At 22.7% G+C, this 6,636-nt stretch overlaps 2 long non-coding RNA genes across 3 annotated transcripts in view; one reads left to right on the top strand and one right to left on the bottom strand.

Annotated features, from left to right (window-relative positions):
- The window catches only part of LOC116184909, an 11,909-nt gene extending 8,423 nt beyond the window's left edge, over positions 1-3,486 (bottom strand). The window contains exon 1 of the long non-coding RNA XR_004149564.1: positions 1,821-3,486. This is a non-coding gene — a long non-coding RNA (uncharacterized LOC116184909). The remainder of the gene's footprint in view (positions 1-1,820) is intronic.
- A 2,622-nt stretch (positions 3,487-6,108) lies between these two features.
- Positions 6,109-6,636, top strand: part of LOC116184910 — a 7,038-nt gene continuing 6,510 nt past the window's right edge. The window contains exon 1 of one of the 2 annotated variants that reach the window (XR_004149565.1): positions 6,109-6,142. This is a non-coding gene — a long non-coding RNA (uncharacterized LOC116184910). The remainder of the gene's footprint in view (positions 6,143-6,636) is intronic. The other variant, XR_004149566.1, reaches the window with a different exon arrangement.

Raw genomic sequence — 6,636 nt, 5'->3', positions numbered from 1 at the left:
AGAGAGAGAGAGAGAGAGAGAGAGAGAGAGAGAGAGAGAGATGGAGAAATGAAATAAATAATACGATGGAAATATAAAAGAAATATGAAAGAGAGAGTGTGACAAAGGATCGAATATCTAGATGCGTGCAACACTTTTTGTTTTCGAAAAGAGTGCGACAAATTTCAATACAATCTATTACAATAAAAACGTAAGCGTGAAGCGTTGCCCAGTCCTCCTTGTATCCGCCTTGAATATACATATGTAGATGTCTGGCCGATAATTTTCGACCAAATTTCAACGTGTGGTAAGAAATTAAATAGCACGAGGGATTATTATGATCTTAACACGTTCAAGATGGTGAAGTAATTTATTGGGGGATACTTCTATTTGATATCTAACATCATATGTTGATTAGAAATAAAATATTAAATATTAGAATAACGATACAAATTAAAGAAATATAGGCCGGATCTTACTGCTTGAGGATTAATATTTTGTATTTATTATTTCTGTATAAAAATTAAAAAAATAATATAACGATAGAAAATCATAACATCGTTAATGAAACATATCAATTAAAAAATATTTATTATGGAAATGCATTTTAATATATTTATGGAATTAATGTACATAAAATTAAATGTACTAGATCTTTCATTCAAATAGTTGGATAATATTTCTAAAATAGTCAAAGATGAAGAAAATTTTCTCATGCTCATGCATCTATTTACATGAAAAACTTTGTATATTTCTGAAGCTTTTCCAGAGAAAATAATAAAATTATTCTAATATTGGCTTAAAATAGATTAATAGATCGCTGGAATTCGATGGGTCCTAAAAATTACTTCATTTTTCAAATTTTACCGCCATCTTGATCGTGTTAATCAAGAGAATTTAAAAATAAAAAAGAAAAAAAAATGGGAAGTCGATGCGAAGGGGTACGAGTGATCATGTTTTCGAATTATTAATTCGTGATGTTTTTCGTTTTTATAAATGATTGAATGTCGAATAAATTAGCGATGTTGTGTGGTTTTTAAGGGAAATATTATAAAGCGCTGTGAAATTTGACCAGACAAAGGAGGAAACATGAAGTTGTAAATAGAGGTTCGAATATGTTTTTTCTAAATAAATTCTACGATATCAAGGGAATTTTTTTCCCAAGAGAAACAGCAGTATTAGACTACTTTGTAATTATTAGTGACATTAGGAACAATACATATTAATTCGAGTTTTTTAATTGCAAGAAAGTTATTATGTGTGTAATGAGTTTCTTCGATGAGTTATACGAATGTCAAATTATAAGTATATTAAATATGTTTTTTATAAATATCAGAATTAGTAGAATGTCCATCGTATCCCTTCGCGTGTGATGTTTCGATAAATAATGGGTTACTATAAGGATTATTAATAAAATCTATTTATTTCTATATATATATATTTTCAAATTTATTTTTATTTTTATTAAATTGTAGATAGAAAATTAAAATTTCTAAAAAATCATTATGGTGACCTATTATTGTACAAATCGTGAAGTGAAAATTAATAATTAATAATCAAAAAAAAATTGAAAGAACTATAATAAGTGTATTCTATATTTCAATATTAATGAATTAATATTTAATATTTTTCTGATGAAAGTATAGAATATTATTTAATAGAAAGAACATATTTCTAAAATTATTTAAATTTTTTATTTTCACTTCACAATTATGTAAACTTTCTAATAATAGAAATATAAATTGCATGCATATTGAATTTGAAATCCCGAGCGTGATCAAAATGAAAGTGTAATAATGGATATAATGTTACAACTTCAAATCTCATTTGTTTCAATTTACCTCGATGACCAGGTGGACAATCGTCTCTTCAGTTGTTCGTTATGGTGGTACACAAGCAAGAAGAAATTAGATTTTAAAAACAGATTCAATAAAGTGAAAATCGAAATCAAGTCTGTTATTTAATCACAAATACACCAAAATCTTTTTTATTGTAGATTTTTTATTTTAATCAAATTTTTTAATATTTTTTACTTTTTTTTAACAAAAAAAAAAGGATTAGTAAAATTCTAGAAATTTTAGTTAAAAATAAAAAATATTAAAAATATTAAAAATTTTATATTCAATAATGTTTTTTTAAAATGTCTTTCAAATAAAATTTGATAAAATCAGAAATCAGAATTATTTTTATGATTGAAAAATCAATTTATTTTCACACTGCGATTTTATTATTGACAATTATTATTATACAGGAGATATTCTCCCGTTAATAATTAATATGGTCACTGTCACTGCACACAGGATGATAAACGTGTGTCGAAAACAAGAAAATAGAAACGAGAAAATTACAATAGTGGCTCGCATCGCGACGAACGTGATCTCGCATCGAATCGATCGATTCACGGATTGATCAGAAAATTCTCGATTTTATTTTTATCCATTTATTAAAAATATGCACTAATTCATATCATGTGTCCGTTAACGTTGTTTTATATACGCTTGTGTATATAATTAGTGTATATGTATACACTATACTATGTTCACCAAGTCAGGTTACTAGAAATAAATAAACCAAATCACGTGATAGATTTTACAATTTCTATTGGTTAGCAATTGACATCAAGTTTTATTACACAATTTGTTTATTGTAACGAAAATGAATATTAATAAATTTGTAATTCAATTTATGTTAACGACGAAAAATTCTGCAATTAAATTAATGTGAAATTAATATGAAAAGTAATTTTTAATTTCTCAGAATTGAATTCCTCTAGATTTTGATCACGTGGTTGTATTTACATAGGTGAAGTGATTGGACTTGGTGAAAGTATTTCGTGTATTTCGTGTATTTCGTGTGTGCATGTGTTCCGTTACTTTCAATTAGAGTAGAATATGACACATTTGTTAATATTGTCCTCTATCTACGCATTGAGACATTTCTAGCTCGTAATTTTCAAAATATACAATATTCTCGTGTTCATCGTTTACAAAAGACTAGATTCATTCTTCCTAAACGTCTCCATCGTAGAATTTCTTTTAGAATTTCTAACTAGAATCTTGAACATTTTTTACTTAATTTTGGTTTTTAATTTGTTTCTTTTTTATTCTTCGCTTTACGATTTTTCATTTTTTCGTTCTTTCGTTAAACGCTTTTTTTTTTATTTTGTTTCATTTCTTTTTGTGATTTCATTTCACACTTTTTAAAATTTTATTTTATTTTTTTGGTCAGTTTCATAGATATTTCTCGTTCGTCGAAGAGCATCGCGATTTATCGATACGATGTCGCATACGTACATATACATATATATATATCATATATAGACTGAGTATACAGTTAAGTTTTGTAAAGATTTACAATTCGAATAACAGTACACCCACCTATCCTTGTCGTGATTGAAAGTCATGGATATGTATCTTGCTTTAAGAAAAAAAAAAATTTTAAGATATAGTACGATTAAAATAACGAGAATTTTTTATGATTTAATACTTACGAATATAAAGATTTAAAGAATTAAAGATATTTTAAAATATTTTATAAAAATTTATTATTTATATTTTCATTTCAAAATTTTAAAAGTATGAAAAATATCAAAAGATTAATAAATAAATTTTGTTTGATTAATCAATTGTAATGATTAATCCATGACTTTTAATCCTTTTGATAATTATACGAATATTCATAATGTATTTTGTTTAAATAGAATCTAATTTAATTTAAATTTAAAAGTTTGTTCACTTATAACATAAAATAACGAAATTTCTTTGTATATATATCGTATATAAGGAAATCAAAGGAAAATTAATACATGAAAAATATATTGTGATTATAGACTATCTATTAAGATTCTTTGTACGACTTTACAGATTGAAGAATTATGAAATTACATTGAAATAATACTGACTTAAATTATTATAAAATTAAAAATAGCAATTATAATATAAAGATATAACATAAAATGTAACAAAATAAAATATATTATTAATACATTTATATTTTTATAAAGATACTGTACGAGTATGGCATTTATATAAAATCAAATACATATTTGGAACCAAACTCTCGAATTAGAAATATGTAATTTTCTTTTTTCTCATTTTGTATTTAGTTTATGCTTAAATTTATAAGATTTACAATTTTATTTAAAACATAATTAATTTTTTTTCTTGATAATACTTGTAGATTAATTAGATAATATATATAACGTATGAAACTACTAGCTTAAATTCATAACTTATATTGATATATAATTTAATAATTAATTACTTATTTTTAATTTTAAAGCAATTTTTAAGCGATTTGTTACGTCAATTTTATATATATATATATATTTAAGCATATTAACATGGTCAATGATGTATGCAAATTCATTTTTGATTATTAATAAAATTTATTAATAATTAGCTACTAATAATATTCAAAATTTTAATTGTTACCTTAAATAAGGTATTGTCAATATATTAGAAATATCACATATATAATTTATAATAAGATAAAGAATATTACGATACATTTACACAAATTCGAGAATTGGTTCGTGATTATCATTAATATAATTTTATAAATTTTTCGATTAAGTTTTTTTAATATATAATGCAATAAAAATGTTTTTAATTACAATCATAAGAATTAATGAAACTTTTAAACTATTAAATTATTAATTTATTTAAAAAAAATATATAAAATTGAATTAGCAACACATATATAGAATAAAATGCATATATACCAGTTTAAAAAAATTGATAATAAAAAAAATTTATTCATTTATTTTTATTAAAATCATTAATATTATAAATTCAAAGATTTTGAAATCTTATTTCTATCCAGGAATGTAAAAATAAAATGCGTTTATTTAATAAAATATTTAGAATTTTTTTAAAACTGTATAAACATATCTAAATAGATTTTTAAACTTTCTATTAATATAATAAAATGAAATGAAAAATAAATATTAAATAAAATAAATTAAATGAAGTAAATTCAAATTAGTTTTAAAAATAGTGTTGCTAATAAAAACAAAAATATTAAATCATAAAAAATTATGATTGTAAAATCTACAAAGATTTTGAATTTTTTATTGATTCTTGTAAAATAAATTCTTTCTGATTCATATTGAAATGGCAAGTATTAATTGAGTACTGGCGTAAAAATGAATATTATATTAAAATTTTCAAAAAGACGATTATATTATTAATTGATAAAATATTTTACATCACATTCTGATATTTTTATTTTAAAATCTTATTAATTATCATAAAGAAAGAGTTTTATATTACGAAAAAAGATTATAACCTCTTTTACGTCCAGTCTTCAATTATCATTCATTAATATATAAAAGAAAATGATTCTTCTTAATAAATCATCAAATATTAATAAAATATTGACACTTAATTAATAAATTATGCTAATAATAATCTTGTTAAAATTAAATACTTAAATATATAATAAAATAAACACTTTATATTATACTACGTTTTTTTCGCGATTCACTTAACTAGGTTAGAACGACAAGGCGTATTCTTTTTTTCATCTTTTTCTCTTCTCTTTTTTTCTTTCAATTAACTACACAAAAGTTTTGCACTACTATTAGAAGTAATATATTGACGGGATTCCAATCCCTTCAAACATATTGAATGAAATAAGAGATTTTTGTGAATTGTTATATGAACTTTGAAGAAAATCCTCCGTTACGTGAATTATAGGTTAATAGAAAACCGTTATGTTAATGTTATATTATTGAAAATCGTTTATATTTGTTCGTGAATGAGTGAAAAATTGATCTCTAGAAAGTTGAATTTTTAATTAAAATTTCACTAATGCAAAATATATCTCCTAATACTTGATTAAAGACAATATTTTTTTTATCTTTGGTGATATTTAATGTAATTACAAAATAATATTTTGATAGATCTCTATGAACAACTATCAGTCATTTTTTTCTTTTTTGACTCACATTTTTTAAATTTCATTTGGATTAATAATCTAGTTAATAATTTTTTACGAATATTTGCAAAATGTTTGACATTTTGTTTATATATCATTTTATTATAAATAAAATTATTTAATATATTTATACATTTAACTAAAATTAATTTTAAGTTAAATTAATTCGAATTTAATTGAGTTAAAATTGAATAAAATTTCATTATTCCTTAATTTGCAAAAAGTAAGATAATAATACTGAAAATATCAACTACTCTAATATATGAAAATGAAATTACAAAATTCTTTCGAGAATACTATTATTTCAATTGAAATAAGTAAAATATATCTTAAAATAATAATATTGTAGAAAATGTATATTATTACAGATTTTAGAAAAGTTCTAAGATATCACCATACAGACTTCTAATTTTTCAAAAGTCTTCGAACGGCGGAGTATCGTTGATCGCAGAACGAAAGTCGAACACTTTGCGTGTAGGTAATTCATTTTGATCAACATTAGACAATTTTCACATAACACGTAAACGTCAGTTTTCTTCGTTTTCTCTTATTTCTTTTCTCTCATAATATCTGAACTTTTAGAGATCTATGATATTGAGAAAAAGAAGAACATTTCGAGGTAATCAGACATTTTACACACAGCGAGTTCTCGCATTGACTACTCATCGGAAGGAGTGCACTAAATATTTACTAAAAATAGCTTATATAAAAACATCT

Source organism: Apis dorsata, unplaced genomic scaffold, assembly GCF_000469605.1.
Source record: "Apis dorsata unplaced genomic scaffold, Apis dorsata 1.3 scaffold_74, whole genome shotgun sequence".
Lineage (NCBI taxonomy): Eukaryota > Metazoa > Arthropoda > Insecta > Hymenoptera > Apidae > Apis > Apis dorsata.
The sequence above is the reverse complement of the archived record's forward strand: the minus strand, read 5'-3'. Positions and strand labels throughout refer to the sequence as shown.